At 33.1% G+C, this 18,769-nt stretch overlaps 1 long non-coding RNA gene across 1 annotated transcript; it reads right to left on the bottom strand.

The window, feature by feature from the left end:
- Nucleotides 1–5,234: 5,234 nt before the first annotated feature.
- Nucleotides 5,235–8,189, bottom strand: LOC141629158 (uncharacterized). Its single transcript, XR_012537238.1, has 2 exons — nt 7,855–8,189; nt 5,235–5,563 (listed from the first exon to the last, which is right to left on the bottom strand). It is a non-coding gene; the product is annotated as an uncharacterized LOC141629158 (long non-coding RNA).
- Between the last annotated feature and the right edge of the window lie 10,580 nt (nt 8,190–18,769).

The following is an 18,769-nucleotide window of genomic DNA, read 5'->3' as shown; positions in this document are numbered from 1 at the left end:
GTAGATTTGGGGGTTTTGGGAGGGTTATGTTGATTAGGTGATAATTGTATGATTATGTGTATAGGAGAAGGGTTCGTAGAGGAAAGGTTTTGAGACAGCTGCTAGATCGTCTGATGTTTGTGTTGCATTCCAGGTAGGGTTTCCCTACTCAGTATTAATTACATAATGTGTGGTGATTGTCTTTGTAATTAGTGATTGTTGATTGATTCGGACGGTTGTGATTGTATATTGTTGATTGCTGATTGTTTGTCTCTGGTTCTCGAGATGCGTTCTTGGCTGAGTGGAGTCACTTGCGGGAGTGACTTCACGCCCTAATTTCGCCCTTCGTGGAACCCGCCACGGAAGGGGATGTGCACATTAATGGGACAGGATTATCGCTCGGTATGATGAGCGGGGCTTAGGTGGGAACGGTTGCGGTCCCCCACTGGTAGGGCTGGTCCAGTGGACAGTCGGTGACAGAGATTGGTTGGAGTGGGTGTGATTGTGTGTGTGACTGTTTGAGCTATGTTGTTTGTTGTGTTGTTGGATCATATAAATTGTGTGATTAGTACTGACCCCGTTTAAATGTTTTAAACACTGTGGTGATCCATTCGGGGGTGGTGAGCGGGTATGAGACGATGCGTATGGGATAGCCGGGATGAGTCACCACGTTGCGCTTTAGAAGTCTTCCGCGTGTCCGACGCTTGATAGTATTTTGAAAGTAGATAGTTTTGAGAACTTGTATTTCCTTTTATCAGTTTTGGTTTTGAACATGTAATCACTTAAACTATAATTACTTTTAAAGTACGTTTCTTTATTGTCTTATGATATTCATTGCCTCGGGCAACCGAGATGGTAACATCCTTATAACTGGGTGGTCCTGGTAAGGTACTTGGAGTATGGGGGTGTTACAACGTTAATAACAATTAATACAATTCATATAACCCCGAACAATAATAAGAGTATTAGAATCAGTAAAATCGTGTTACCTTTAACACAAAGTCACTTATATAGCTGACTCGAGAAAGGCGAGAATGAAATTAAGAAGGGAACAAAAAGGTGTAACCTTGCATGTGTGATTGGAAACACCCACAATTTTGGCCAACCAGGAGGAGTTTATAGACAAATAGCAATTTTACATATGATAGATATATAATTAAAGAATTAAGCGGGGTTTAATAATCACATGGTGATCATCATCAATATTATAGCAAATTATTAGAAATTTGGGTTGAGGTGTTTGGCGACTAAAGAAAGGAATATGAGTTTCATTGGTACTAAAACAAGGGTTTTAGAAATAAGGCTATGGGTTAGAAACGAGCATATAAATAACCCAAACAAGTAGGAAACGATGTCAAAGACAATTAAACTAAAAATTATTTTTGGAAAGTTTATATTAAAAATAAATATTATATTATATTCCAAAATTGTAGGGTATTACCGTGTCACCCTGTGGTTAAAAGTGCTTTTAAAAAAAATGAAAAATAAAAAAAATAAATGACCCACCACGTTCACTGATTTCTTTTTTAACCAAGAATTAGTGTTCTTTTATATACCACAAATTCTCATTTGTGACGGATGGTATCCGTCACAACCTGAAGACGGAGCGAATAGACACATATTGTACAAAAAACGGGCCGGATGCTAAGTACTAGTGGGTATTTGTTTATCAGCAAGTCTTGCTGATGGCAGACATATTTGGTCTTCAGCTGAAGACGGGCAAAATGTCACCCATTTAAGATGAAAATGTAACCATTTTAAGGTAAATAATTTTTAAAGCTATAATAGTTTGTCATTAAAATGGTAACATTTTGTAGTTAAAATGGCGACATTTGGCCCGTCTTCAGCTGAAGACCAAATATGGCTGCCATCAATGAGAATTTGTGTTTGTTTATTGTGTAATAGGGGACAAAGTTGTACAGAACATTTATTGTGACTTTGCATGTGTCACCTACATCATATCACCTTTACATCTTTTCTTCCTTTTCACCTATCATCTACAACCCTACAGACACCATTCTCCTTCAAATTTCAAACTTTATAGCTTCAGTTACACATTCATCCAAACAAATCTTCATCTAAAATACAATTAACAATAAGATTAACACTAACTTTTTTCCAATCTCATCTAAAATCGCAAAGACATTTTACCCAATAAAAATAAATAAAGACATGGTACTAGACGAGGTACCTATGACGGCAATAAAGGACCAAATCGTTGTTGTCGAGAACGAGGATGGTGTATTACTTGATGGTAATGACGAAGATTTCGTGACGATGTTGATTACGAAAGGTTTGTGTTCTATATTCTTTAAGATGTTATTTTTGTTGATGAGATTTTAGGGCAATAGATTTGGGTTGATGTTTTTACAATTTTTGATGAAAATTTTGAAAATTTGTTGGCTTTTTTGTTTTCGTTGTTGTTGATGAGATGTTAATTTGTTGTTGTTCTTGTTTTCGTTGTTTTTTTATTCTTTAAGATGATATTTGTATTGATGAGATTTTAGGGTAATAGATTTGGGTTGATGTTTTTACAATTTTAGATGAAAATATTGAATATTTGTTAGCTTTGTTGTTTTCATTGCTATTGATGAGATGCTAATTTGTTGGCGTTGTTGTTTTCGTTGTTGCTGATGTGATGTTAAGTTTCCGTTATGATGACGAGATTCTTTGGTTTTATTGATGAGATTGTAAGATGGTCGGTCGTCTTGCTAAGATGATGCCTTTTTTGATTCAATATTAGATGAAGGTGTTAGTAGATTCAATATGAAGATTCAAACTAACAAATACGTCTATTAAATTGACAGTGTTACACTTAGGTTAATGGAAAATATCTCGCGTTTTGAAAACCTTATACAATCATACATGTTACCGTTTTAGAGTTCAGTGTTACCATTTTAACCAAAGTTTAAAAATGGTTTGTCGTTATTATAATATTCAGTTATATATGTCACCATTTTAGCGCAAATTGTTACCATCTTTATGGAGACAGTGTTACCATCTTAACCAAAGTTTAAATTTTGATGGATCTTTTGTCCCAAGTACTGATCTTTCAGGGAGCTTATTTGGAATAAAAGCTGGAAAATGGGAACACATTTTCAGCATGTATAAGAAACATTCGCAACTCTTGGGTTTCAGTATCAAGAAATCTACATCTAAGTGATTGCATATAAGTGATTGTTGTGAATATGACCACTCTATGTCAGGAAGCCCCTTGATTTTTTCTTAACATGTTAACATAGTAGGCTAAACTTGGTGACATATATGTGTTTGTTGAAAATATTACCACTTTACAAAATATATGTTACCATTTTAGCGTTTTGAAAAATATAATTGTAGATGCATTTTTAAAAGTTTATACGATCAGTCATATATGTTACCATTTTAGCGTACAGTGTGATCACCTTTATGGTATAGTGTTACCATTTTAACCAAAATTTTAAATTTGGTTGCTCTTGTCATAGGTACTGATCTTTCGGGGTGTTCAGGCTAAGATGATATCATTTCTTAACAAAACACCCTGGTTTTGTTGTGACCATATGATTATACAATTGTCACCATATCAACTTAGTCTAAACATGGTGATATAAGTGATTGTTGAAAATGTGACCATCTTAGCTTAGGAATGTACCAATGTTATGTTTTAAATTATTCTTAACATGTTAACATAATTGGTTAAACATGGTGACATATATGTGATTGTTCAAAATGTGACCACATTATCAAGATATGTACCAATAATATTATGCTTTTTGGTGTTACAAATTATCCTTAAGATGATAACATAATATAATGAACATGGTGACTTATATGTAATTGTTGAAAATGTGAGCATGTTTTTACAAATATGTGACCATGTTTGAAGAAGGTACCAATATTATTAACTTGTTATTAAACATTGTTATTATGGTTACATTTCAGCCTAAGATTATATCATTTTACTAAGGGTGGTAACATTTATGCCACACATTCTGTAAAGTGACAACACATGCTTACTAAGATGGTAACCATTTTAACACAAACTCACATGTCAGTATGTTCATTTATATATGTTATCATTATAGGTTTCATTTAAATCAAATAAAACTTATTGTAAATGGTTACATTTATTGACTTAGATAATAACATTTTACACAAACTTTCATGTCACCATCGCAATGCATATATGTGATCATTATAAGTCTCTATTCAAATTCAAATCACATCTTTGTTGTACAGTTAGATTTTAATGGTATAACTAAGATGGTAAAATTCTACCTATTAACTGGTTACATTAAATGTTAATGTGTAAACATCTGAAGTTTATATGCTGATAATGTGTTCATATTTACCAGCAACGAGACATCGGCTATGTTAGTGGCACATATGTGTCCCTTAATATGGACGAAGACCAACCAACCATAGAGTTGCGGGCGCCTACTATTATTGACCCTATACGTTGTACAACAACGGGCGCAATCAACGTAAAAAAAAGAAAGGAACTTGGGAAAGAAGAAGGCTAGGAAACCAACCATAGAGATGCGGGCAACTAACAGTTCCACATACAACGTTCTCCCCCATGATATAAAAGGCGCAAAAGGGCATTTGGGTATATGATAACAATCCGACCACATTTTGGGAAAAACGTTTTAGGTAGTACATGTTTTATAGTGCTGTAAGGTTGTTATAACATTGTCAGCGTACGTTTTGTAATCACAAGTGCTCAAATTGTTACCATTTCACTCTAGTATATCACTAAGTTTAACTAAATATATTACAATTTCACTTCATTATGTCACTAGTTTAGCTAAGTATGCTATCATTTGAACCAATTTCAGACTACCAAAGAGAGAATTTAAATGGTAACATTATACTCTCCATGTAACATTAGAAATTAAAAGAACGAAGTATATATAGTATTTTACTAGTGATGTAGTCACATATCAGTCTCTTAATATTAACATTATGTTATGTTACCATTTAAAATAAATCTGTTACCAATTAATTACAATTTTATATACATTTTCTAATGGTAACAATGCACTCTCTTATGATAACATTAGAAATTAAACGAACAAATTTTTTAAGTATTTATAACTGAAGGTAATATACTACTATAATCTCTTAGATGGTAACATTGTACTGTCTTATAGTCACATAACACTCTTTGAAGTATTTTATAATTTCAATGGTCATATATTCGACAAAAATTAAGACATTTTAGACGTTTACGATGACATAGTTAAAATTGTTAAGAAAAAATGCGCACATTTAGATAGATAATGATGACATTTTATAATTATTAAGGTAGTCACAAAACAAACATTATCTTAGATGTCTTATATCAAGAGGGAATAAAATTCTATTCCAAAATAACATATCCCCAAACAAACCACCAAGTACTAAATATAAGTTTTATTACAAACTGACAGTTAAACAGATAATAGTCCATGAATGGCCTTTGTCCCCTTCATTTTTTTTCTTGGCAACACCCTTTGGAGGATCTCCAATTTCTTTGTTGTTTGCACCTCCAACTGCTTCGAGGTTTGTCCAACGTTGGACTTTGTTTTGTCCATTTTTAGGTGCTAAGGTTGCATACAAATTTCTGCGAAATGAGTATAAAACCTTACCATTACTTTACATTAGAAGTGTACTTCAAACAAAATATATGGCAACACATTCTGGCTAATATATTGTAACATTTAAAATATGGAACATTTTGAAACTTAGCTGGTACCATTTTCATTTGTCGCCATGTTTATTCATAGATGTTACCATCATAACATCCATTCACACATTCTAACTAATACAATAACATTCCATACAGGGTTACATTTCGAGACAAAGATGGTAACATTTTCATATGCCACCATGTTTATTCATAGATAGTGTCATTATAATATTCACTCACACATTATAACTAACATGACAACATTTCAAACAGGGTTACATTTCGAGACAAAGATAGTAACATTTTCATATGCCACCATGTTTATTCATAAATGTTGTCATTATAATATTCATTAACACATTCTAACTAACATGACAACATTCCAAACATGATTACATTTCGATATTAAGGTGGTAACATTTTTAACACAAATCATATGTCACCATGTTTATTCATAGATGTTGTCGTTATAACATTCACATTCAGACTAATGTGACAACAATTAAAAACATGGCTACATTTCGAGACTCGGCTACTAACATTTTTAACACAAGTCATATATCACTATGTTTATTCATAAATGTTATCGTTATTATATTCATTCACACATTCTAACTAATACGACAATATTTAAAACAGGGTTACATATCGAGACTAAGATGGTCACATTTTTAACACAAACCATATGTTACCATGTTGATTCTTAGATGTTATCACTATAACATTCATTCAAATCTAAACAAATATTTAGTGTAATGGTTACATGTGTTGTCACAAGGTATATTTTTTGACTAAGGTGGTCACATGTTCAACACTAACACACATGTCACTATGTTTACTCATTTATTTTGTCATGTTAAGATTAATTTTAAACTGAAACAAACATTTTTATAATGAGTAAGACACTGAAACATAGATACATTTATCAATTAAGGCGGTCACATTTTCAACACTACAACATATGTCACTATGTTGAGTCATTTATGTTAATATGTTAAGATTCATTTTAAACCCAAATAAACGTACACATAAATAACAACACACTCAAACATAAAAACATTTTTCACTAAAGTGGTCACATATTCAATAGTAACACATATGTCACCATGTTTACTCATTTATGTTATCTTGTTAATATTCGTTTTAAACCCTAATAAACATTTCTATAATGAGCAACATACTCAAACAAGGGTACATTTTTTTGCTAAGATGGTCACATTTTCAACACAAACACATATGTCACCATATTTAGTCATTTATGTTAACATGTTAAGATTCATTTTAAACTCAAATAAACATAAATATAAATTACAACATACTCAAACTTAAGTACATTTTTCAACTAAGATTATCACATATTCAACACTAACACATATGTCACCATGTTTACTCATTTATGTTATCTTGTTAAGATTCGTTTTAAACCCTAATAAACATTTATATATATAATGAGCAACATACTTAAACATATGTACATTTATTAACTAAGTTGATCACATTTTCAACACACGCATATGTCATCATGTTTAGTCATTTATATTAACGTTTTCATTTCACCATTTTTATTCATATGTTTTCATTTTAAGAGGCTTTGAGGTAAACCAAATAACTAATTTAACAGTTACATTTCACCCTAAGGCGGTAACATTTTCATATGTCACCATGCTTATTCATAGACGTTATCATCATAACATTAATTCAGCATTGTATCTAATAGACAACATTTCAAACAGGGTTACATCTGGATACTAAGGTGGTAACATTTTTAACGCAAACATTGCGAGATAAACACAAAATCACATTTTTCTCTATTTTCGTCATCACAAGCCTTCGACAAAACCTAATTTTGACATTAACTAATACAAAAACAAATCAAATCAGATCAAGATTCGTAAGATCAAAAAATTAGTAAAATCAGAGCACAACAACAATTAATACAAAAACTTAATTTTGACATTAATTAATACAAACAACAAGATCAATACGAAAACAAATCGGATCACAAAAAAAAAATCAAGATTCGTAAAACCTAATTTTTACATTAAATCAATTGTTTTGGTGTAAAAAAAAAGTTAAATAAATGAAACACAATATCTTTGGAGAGATTGGATACAAGAACAATTAATTAACCAAATGTGACCATTGATTACAAATTTGAGCAATATTTTACAAGAAATTACGAAACTCAAAATACCACCATAAAATCAACATGTTAAACACAATACCTTCCACATTTTTTTGCGGAGTTTTCTTTCTAGCCACTGTTATTTTTCCCATTAGCTTGATGAAGCTCCAAAAATATGAAAATGATACCGTCTTGGTTTTAATTATTTTGATGCGGATGGTAAAGATGAAGATGAAAAAGATGAATGAAAATGGTGAGGATGAAGATGGTAGAGATTTTAATTATTTTGGGTTTTCTGGAGAGATAATGAAAAAAGCTAGAGAAAGGTGGAGTTTTCAAAATTGCAATAAAAAAAGCAAAAGCAAGGATGTGATACACTTATTAGCCGCCTCACTCAACATGGGGAGTTCCCCATTTTTCCTTTTTTTAATCTCCATTGTCAAATCATCTTTTTATTATATTAATACCAAAAAAGGGACCACTACTATCCATATTATCTAATCTGGTTGATATTCGCTCCGTCTTCACCTTGTGACGGATAGCATCCGTCACAAGGGAGACTAATTGTTTATATACAGACTACACAATTAACCAGACAAATTACTTCACCACTTATAACAACTATACCATTTAACTACAACATAGTTTACATTTTACAATGAAGCTTAATTGTCTATGAACAAATGATAATCCATTTCAATTGGGCCAAATTTACTACTATCTTTGAATGATAATTATATTTAAATCCATATTATAAAGAAGGAATCTCTCAGAGATCGAAAAGTAATGGAGATCAGATTATCACTGAATTTTTTTCCATCGATACCAGAAAATAAATTAAAAAAGTGTGAAAAAAATATTTAAACCGAAACTATTTATAAGATAACAAATCTACCAATAATTATAGTCAAAATGATGAATAAACATTTGGAAAAAAAAAGCTGAAATAAAATATAACGTAGAGGGCATGTTTAAAAATTAAATTTTCTAAATCTACATAACTAATGACATAAAAGTATATCTGGTACATATTTCTGGGAAATTATTAAAATTATAGTTACAAAATATTTAAAATTTTATTTAAACTCAGATACAAAAGAAGAAAAGCGTTCTTATGAATAAATGAAAACAAATGCAAAAAAAAAGGCGAAAAATTGTTAAAAAGAGAGTAATTACAAACAAGAATATTTTTTGGAGAAAAAATAAGGGATGATTTTAATACTTACGAAACTTGCAATAGGACGATAGATCTAAACCAATATAGTTTCTTATTATTTTTTTAGGGAAAGAATGAGAGTGAAAGTGATATGAGGTAGGATTCAAGGTTTTAATTGAGCATAATATTAGTGAGGAAATTGAGTAGCAATTGAGAGAAAGTGGGATTTCAAGATTGTGACGATCAGAGGAAATTTTGTGTAAAAGATTGATGAAAGAAAACCATCCATTAATCAAAGATTGAGATGGAGAAAGAGGACAAAAAAGGGGTATAGGCAGTGTACAAGAGCGGAGAGTAACAAATTTTAGGTTTAGTGGTGGGTTACTTTCTTTTGTGTATCATTTATGTAAAATTCCATTAATGAGAAATTATAATGGGTACTCCGTATTTGATAGTTGTTATGTATACGTAGGCTGTTTTTTCATAAATTGCTATGGGCCTTATTAATTACGGATGGTCTTGCTTAAAATAAATCATCTTAACTTAAGAGTCTCGGACTCGTTTTTTCCGCTTTTTAGAACCGAATCAATCAAATGAACTCAATGGAGCTAAATTGAATTGCGAATCAAATCAATTGAGCCGAGCCGAATCAATCGAATCGAATCGAATGGAGCTGAAATCAATCAATCGAATCAACTAATCGATTGAGCCGAAATAATATTAATATTATTATTAATATTAATATTAATACTAAATATAATAATAATAATAATAATAATAATAATAATAATAATAATTATTATTATTATTATTATTATTATTATTACTACTATTATTATTATTATTGTTTTTTTTTTATAAAAACGCAAACTTTTATTATTATTATGATTATTATTATTATGATTATTATTATTATTATTATTATTATTAGTAGTAGTAGTAGTAGTAGTAGTAGTAGTAGTAGTAGTAGTAGCTGCTACTGCTACTGCTACTACTAATACTACTAGAAGAAAAAGAACATTACTAATATTAATACTAGTAATTATACTAATTTGAGTGATTAACTAGGTAGCCACCATGAACCACAGTCCACCATCAATTTTATTAGATGAAATAATGGAGCACCGATTTGCTAGATTGTTGTTTAAAGTCTAGCCATGTATCATCCTAATTTGAGTGATTAGGTAGCCACCACGAAACAACAACAGTCCTAATTTAATTAATTAGATAAATAAAAATCGATAGACCCTAATTTCATCTTTAACAAACAAATAAAATATGATTGATTAATTAAACCTCAACAAATAATATTAATAATTGGTAAACAAGTAAATTAATTTATTATTTGATAAATTAGAATCCATCTTGTAAGTTTTAAGTCATTTGAGGAATTAAATTAAGTTTTAGAGGAAAAATATTGATTCAAGAGTCCATTTGGTTCAGTTTTAGGTGAAAATGGTACAAAATAGAACGTTTATGAAAAATTTTATGTGAAATAGTAAAGTTCGTATATAAAAAAACAATTAGGTATTAATAATAGTAATATTAAAATTAACAATGTTATTAATTATATTATTAATAATTAATATTCATATTCATATTAGTAATATTAGTAATAGTATTAATTTTATTAATATGAATATAATGAGGATGATTAATTAATTAATTAATAATAATAATAATAATAATAATAATAATAATAATAATAATAATAATATTAAAAATATTAATAAAAACTATTAAGTTTAAGATGTGCAAAATTGAAATGAGTCAATTTAGTGGAGCCGAAATGAGCCGAATCGAATCGAATGGAGCCGAGCCAATCGAATCGAGCCGAGGTGAATCAATAGAGTTGAATCGAATCGAATCGAGTGAATCGAATCGAATAGAGCTGAGTTGAACTGAAGTTAGCTGAAAATAAGCTAGAAAGAACAGGGTCTCGATCCAGATATACGAAAATTTTGTAACCCATTTTAAAACCGATTTGATATCCGAAAGCCTATCCAATTCAAGTATGTTTTTAGATTGGATATTCAATTTTTCGGATAGGATATCCGATTTTTCGGATCAGATATCATATCAGTTAGTATAATCCAATGTTTTCCCTGGCTTTAGACGATTAAATCATTCGGCTAAATTGTTTTAAGTGTGTACCCGTCATAATTTTCATGTTTCACTAAGTACCAATTGTTATTAAACGAAAAACGCGTTACAATTTTCATTTTAAAAGGGCAAGGTCAAAAATTTCATTTTAAAATTGCACGGGTTAAAATTTTCATTTTGTATTTCACTATAATTAACAATCGGTACTAAATGAAAAATAGGTTAAATTTTTTCATTTTAAACGTTCACGGGTCAAAATTTTCACTTTAAACTTGCACGACTTCTACAAAGTGTACTAAATGAAAAACGAGTTTAACATTTTCCACGGGTCTGCTTAAAGACCGGTTCAAATTTTACTAATTTTGTTTTATTTTCGTGCGAATAGTTTGGTTTGATATGTAAGGCGGCCTGTTTTGAAGTTGCGCAAGTAGCATGACAAAGTAGTAACTCAAAATTTAACTAACAAGAAGGTATATCATACTACAATCACTACCTGACCAGATCACCCTAAGCATTATTTACGTTCATTGCAAATAAAGTATAGACACCGTAATTACACTACGCCATATTAGGACATAGATTTAGCTTATCCAATCCTTATCCAATCATATATATATTTAAATTAGATTGGCCCATATTATGAAATATGAAGCACAAGGGGCTTATCTAATTCCGTATCTACTTATAGTTTTCTCTGCCAAATAAATTTAACGAAATTTAACGACATATTGCAAGAATTTTGTAACACTTCTATTATATGTTAGTATATTTTTAAAATTATTTATACAACAAGTACATAGTATGAGTCTACAACATGATATAACTTTTAGTTCTGCAGATGAGATGATAACAATCAATCTAAATATGTACCTAATACAAGAACACAAGATCTTACATGTAACAATCGCATTGGTTAACCAAATGTGTTACAGAGTAATATATTTCGAATATTGTACGGTCGAGTTTTAAGATTTATGTTTTGATATATTTCGAATAAAAATTGTATTGTTAATATTACCATATTTTGTATACGTCCGTCACTTACAAATCGCTAATTACAAATGAGATTATTATACAGATAAAAAATACTCCCTTCATTTCAATTAATTATATACATTTCATTAAAATATAACTCACATATTTTCAACAAATGTATAGAAATGATTGTAATGGAGGAAGTTTCAAAGATGATTCATAAAACGTAATCGTTTTTTTTTTTTAAATTATTTAAACCGGTGCAAATTGCACAAAAAGGAAAACAAAACATTAAAATTGCACAAAAATGAAAACAAAACTTTTAAATAACAATATTTTAAACAACATTTCCGTGCAATTTGCACGGGTTTAAAACTAGTAATTGTGATTTAAACAACCGCCACCACAATTTAGCCCAACCACCACCAAAAAATCCCTTCTTCGAATTCGAATTCGCTTCCATCACGATTCACACCACTACCGCCTATGGCATATCTTTTACAGAAGACTAGCCTCCAAAAAATGCGCCAAGTGGAGCGGACAACGCCGACGATCATACAACGGTCAACGACATGGCATAAGATGTGTTTAACAGGAACTTCTTAACAATTGGGTTACATGGTCAACGACATGGCATAATATGTGTACAATGGTGTTTAAAGTGTGACTAACGGTCGTGATTTGATGGCGATGGTGGTAACTCGGTGTGTTGTGGTCGTTGAACGTCTCTTCTGTCCGCTCTTCTGTGTGAGAGTTCGTCGCATCATCGATGGCGGTGGTAGTGAGGTTTTATTGGGCATGGGCGTGCACATTATCTATTATTAATTGGTAGTATTAAATTGATTTATGTGAGTATAAAAAAACAAAGATTGATAAACAAAATAATGGGTGAAGATTGTTGGAAATAGGGCCTTTTTATGCCATGTATATTTTTCCAATTGTCCCACATTGGTGAGGAAAAGAGTGTTTGTTGTATTTATATATGATCACACTCCTTAACATATCACTAGTGGGTCATAGAGGCTTTTCTGGAAGCTTTGCGAGGTGCTTAATTCAGCTCGCACACGCGCGTGTGCCCGTGCCCGGCCCGACCCTGATCTAATTCGGGATTTGGGATTTGGCAATCGCCTGCGGCGGGCTGTGCCTATCTTTTTGGGCCAGAGCTGCGTGTTTTTATTTAAGGAAGAAGTGACCAAGTTCGTTTATAGGAAAGTGACCAGGTGCATCTGTCAAATCGTCTGCAATTAAGAGCCATATCTTCTGCGTTAATGGCTCCTTAATCACGTTTGACTGATGTAAATGCGGAATCAATTTTTGGCTCCTCACCTGCTAAATTTCTCCTATATAAAGGAGACCTTCTTCATTTTAGGATACACACAACAACACACTCTCTTCTTCTCTTCTCATTTTCTCTATAATTTCTGGGTAAAACAAATTCTATCGTTCCAATGCTCTCAGTCTCGAGTGGGCGTGCCTGAGTGCAGTAGTGTAAATCCTTGGGGAACTACCGGTCATCTGCTGATCGCCACCACGGTCGTACCAGAAATATAGTTTTCAAGGCAGTGGCTCTCTTACCACGTCACTACAAATACGGTTATCTCTTTTCCTTTTCATTGTTACTGCAATTTTCAACTAACAATTTGAAAACTATATTATTGTTGCTGTAACAATGTCGATCATGTCTAAGAATGCTCCTGATTTGTCAAAAGTCGAACCCTTAGATGGTCAGAACTATAAGCGTTGGTCTAAAAAATTACTGATGTTTTTTGAGCAATTTGAAATTGATTACGTTATATTTTCTGACCCGCCTACGCCTGTAACCGAAATTGCTGCATCATTTGTTGAGACCACATCTCCTGCAATTTCAGTAGTCAAGTCAAATGAAGAGGCTATTAAAAAACATGATAAGGATAATAAAACAGTTAGGTTTCACCTCCTTAATCTTATGACTAATACCCTATTTGACTTGTTTATGGTTCATAAATCTGCTAAAACCATATGGGAATTACTTGAGAAAAAATATGGGGCTGATGACGCGGGTAAAAAGAAGTATGTCGTTGGGAAATGGCTGGGGTTCCAGATGGTAGATGACAAACCTATAATGGAACAAGTTCATGACTATGAGAATTTCTGTGCTGACGTAGTTAATGAAGGGATGAAACTAGATGAGATTTTTCTAGCAAATGTGTTACTGGAAAAATTCCCCCCTTCCTGGTTTGACTATAGAAACCATCTGAAACATAAGAAAAAAGACCTTTCCCTCCAAGAATTAGTGAGTCACATGAAGACCGAGGAGGCAAATCGTCTCAAAGACAAAACCATTAGTGTGTCTGTAAATGCTTCTAATGCTTCTATCAAGGCTAATCTGGTTGAGTCGAGTGGTCCGTCCAATGTTGAGAAATTCAAGGGTAAGAGTAAGGCCAAGGTTGGCCAGGGGAAGAACCAGGGTCCTGCTAAGAAAAATGGTCCAGGGAAGCATACCAAACCAGTTGCTAAGATTCAGAAACCAAAGTGGCCAATTGTTTGCTATGTCTGTGGAAAAGCTGGTCACAAAGCCTACCAATGCTCCGAAAAGAAATCTGCTGAAGCCAATGTTGTGATTGATGACATCATTGCTGCTGTGGTTGTGGAAGCTAATGTGGTGGGTAATGTTGCTGAATGGGTCTTGGACACTGGCGCTTCTAGACACCTCTGTGCTGAAAAAGGGTTATTTGCTGAGTTCGAGGAGGTAGCTGATGGGGAATGCATTTTCATGGGTAACTCTTCATCCGCACCGATCAAAGGCAAAGGCAAGATCTTTCTCAAACTCACCTCGGGGAAAACACTTGCTCTAAATAATGTTTTGTATGTACCCTCGTTACGTCGAAACCTTGTGTCAGTGCCTTATTAAACAAAGTCGGGTTGAAACTTGTTTTTGAGGCTGACAAGGTGGTAATGTCGCGTAATGGGGAATTTGTGGGCAAGGGTTATCTTTTTGGGGGTCTTTTTGTATTGAACACTGGTTCAGTTTCTAATAATATTGCATCTACTTATGCTTATATCGCTAGGTCTATTGATGTTTGGCATGGTAGATTAGGTCATGTGAATGTTGACTACATTAAAAAACTTAGAACTATGAGTTTAATTCCAAGTTTGTCGAGTCAAGAATTCTCTAAATGTGCTAGCTGTGTTGAAGCTAAATTCACAAAGAAACCTAGTAAGCCAATTACCACTAGGAAAACGAGTCTTCTTGAGCTAATTCACACCGACCTAGCTGACTTCAAAAATGTTGCAAGTAGAGGTAGTAAAAATTATTATGTCACTTTTATAAACGACTGTTCAAGGTACACCTGTGTTTATTTACTTAAGACAAAAGATGAAGCAGAACATTCGTTTATAAGTTTTAAGAATGAGGTTGAAAACCAACTTGACAGAAAAATCAAAAGGGTAAGGTCTGACAGAGGAGGCGAGTATAAATCAAACTATTTTAGCCAAGTTTTGTGACAAAAACGGTCTAATACATGAGACTAGTCCACCTTACTTACCTCAATGCAATGGAGTAGCTGAACGAAAAAATAGAACTTTAAAAGAAATGATAAATGCTATGCTTTTAAGTTCTGGCCTTTCTGAGGATATGTAGGGGGAAGCAATTCTATCGGCTTGTCATATTCTTAACCGTGTACCTCATAAGAAGTTAGACAAGACACCCTACGAGATATGGAAAGGCTATCCTCCTAACCTGAGCTTCCTAAGGGTATGGGGGTGTTTAGCTAAAGTGGGTTTACCTGACTTTAGAAGGCCTATAGTTGGACCTAAGACCTATGATTGTGTTTTTATAGGTTATGCTCAAAATAGTTCTACATATAGATTCATGTCTTTGAGTGATCGTTCTATATCTGAAGCTAGAGATGCTGTGTTTTTTTAGCATGTTTTTCCATTACAGAAGAATGTTGATTCATCTCCTAGTTTGCCTGTTACATCTATTGATATCTCTTCACATGCTAGTAGTAGCACTTCTATTGATCATGTTGCTGAACCTAGAAGGACTAAGAGACCTAGATGTCCTAAAAACTTTGGACCTGATTTTGTTTCAACATTGTTGTCTGAACATGGTTACACTGTGTGTGCTAGTGATGAGTTTGTTTCAGTATTTTTAATAGAAGATGATCCGAAAACATACAATGAGGCTATGAAATCCATTGATGCTAATTTTTGGAAAGATGCTATTAAAAGTGAGCTTGATTCTATTATGTCTAATCAGACGTGGGAGTTGATTGATTTACCTAAAGGTAGTAAACCCATTACGAGTAAATGGATTTTGAAAAACAAAATGAGACCTGGCGGTACTATAGAAAGATTTAAAGCTAGACTTGTGGTTAAAGGTTTTACACAAAAGAAAGATATTGATTATTTTGATACTTATTCACCCGTGACCAAAATATCGACTATTAGAACTCTTGTCGCCTTAGCTGCTATTCATAACTTTTTTATACATCAGATGGATGTCAAAACTGCTTTTTTGAATGGTGAGCTAAGGGAAGAGATTTATATGTCGCAACCTGAAGGGTTTGTGGTAGAGGGTCAAGAGAATAAGGTGTGTAAACTGAATAAATCACTATATGGTCCGAAACAAGCACATAAACAGTGGTATGAGAAATTTAACAACACTTTGGTAAGTAATGGCTTTATGGTAAACAATTCTGATTCATGTGTTTATTCAAAAGTAATAGAATCTGATTGTGTGCTTATATGCCTTTATGGTGATGACATGTTAATACTTGGTAGTAATTTGGAGGTAATAATTAAAACCAAAGAATTTTTGTCATCAAAATTTGAGATGAAGGACTTAGGAGAAGCGGATGTGATCCTGGGAGTTAAGGTCATTCGAAATTCTAAAGGAATTTCTTTAAGTCAATCTCATTATGTGGAAAAAGTGTTGAAAAAGTTTAACTGCTTTGATGTTGTGCCTGCTAGGACACCCTACGATGCTAGTATACATTTATGTAAGAACTTGGGTAAGAGTGTATCCTACGAAGAGTATGCTAAAATCCTAGGTAGTGTGATGTTTATTATGAACTGTACTCGACCAGATATTGCCTATGCAGTTAGTAGACTTAGTCGTTACACACATAACCCTAGTAGTGAACATTGGAATGCTCTTCGTCGTTTACTAAAATACCTAAAAGGAACAGTTGACCTTTGCTTGCATTATAGTAAATTTCCTGCTGTGTTAGAAGGATATTGTGATGCAAATTGGGTTTCAGGTAACGATGAGATCTGTTCTACTAGTGGTTATGTCTTCACCATGGGTGGAGGTGCTATATCGTGGAAGTCTTCTAAACAGACTTGTATTGCACGCTCTACCATGGAGTCGGAGTTCATAGCTCTTGAGTTGGCAGGACAAGAGGCTGATTGGTTGAAAAAGCTATTGGCAGATGTACCAATGTGGGGGGGACAAAATATTCCGGTCTCCTTACATTGTGATTCACAAGCAGCTATTGGTGCTGCTAAGAATAATGTCTATAATGCGAAGAAAAGACACATTCGAATCAGGCACGCTGCAGTTAGATAACTCCTTGATAATGGAGTAATCGCTTTAGACTTTGTGAAGTCCGAAAGCAATCTGGCTGATCCTTTTACTAAGGGATTCACTAGGAGACTAGTCGTTGAAACGTCGAGGGGAATGGGACTTAAGTCCTTAAGTCAAGAGTGACTAGGCCTAAAGTTTCTATTCCTATGGCGTTATATGATTCATAGCCTTAACTGGTGGTGCTTTTGAGACGCACTTGATGAATTGATGCGTGTCTAAAATATTATGTTTTACACCCTCTTTTACACGCATTTCAGAGCTCAAATGTGTAGTTTATTGTACTATATTCTCTTTTTCCGTCTACTTTCGTGTTTTTGTGTAATATTGCAGAAATATGAAGAATTCAGTGGAAATCGAGCCGAATCCATCCCCGAGTGCTTGGCATAGGATTTGACATGATATAGTGACTCGAGAGATGAACTTGGTGCACGTTTCAAGGCCTAAAAGATAGCAAAAGCATGGTTGCGTACAAGTTGCAAAGCTTAAACAAGTGAAGAAGTGCTTCTCGACATTGCAGCCTTATTCAGATGGCTATATCTAGAGTTTTAGAGCAGATAATTGACTGATTCCACTTGTAGGTGAAAGCTTATTCTCTTATATTTCCAACACCGTGTAGAACGCCTGATTTGACCAAGTAACGAAGAAATGGCAGCTGTTTTAAGATCGGTGCGCGCTGCAAAATTCATCAGAATGCATCACTGTACAGCACCCTTGGTCGATCGACTGGTCTCAGTGGTCGATCGACCACCCCACGACTCTGACGCGCAAATTAAAATTAGAATTCCGAAGCCCACTTGTAATTAGGTTTAGGAATAAGTTACGAGACTTCTCTATAAAAATAAAACGTCATTCATCAGTTTGGGGGAGGTCTGTCTGGCATGAGAGAAGAACGGTAGATTAGTTTAGTTTTACATCGAAGTTCAATTAGTTTAGTTTTATCAATAAAGTTATCTTTAGCATTCAGATTCAGTTCCTGCCTTTCTTATTTCGGTATTCTTCTTCCTAATTTCAGTTTATTTTACTTTAATTCCTTCATTAGTATGGAATTGGTAGTTATTTCCTATAGCCCTAGTTTTAATTTATGCAAATTCTATCATTTAATTACTTCAATTATGCACCCTTTTATCGTTATTATCAATCTCGTAGTTGTAGTTAGATTAAATATGCATAGCTAATTACCTCGTGCTAAGGTGTGAGGGGATCTACAATGAA

The sequence above is a fragment of the Silene latifolia genome, chromosome Y (genome assembly GCF_048544455.1).
Source record: "Silene latifolia isolate original U9 population chromosome Y, ASM4854445v1, whole genome shotgun sequence".
NCBI classification, from domain to species: Eukaryota; Viridiplantae; Streptophyta; class Magnoliopsida; order Caryophyllales; family Caryophyllaceae; genus Silene; species Silene latifolia.
This window is presented reverse-complemented; position numbering and strand designations above follow the sequence as displayed.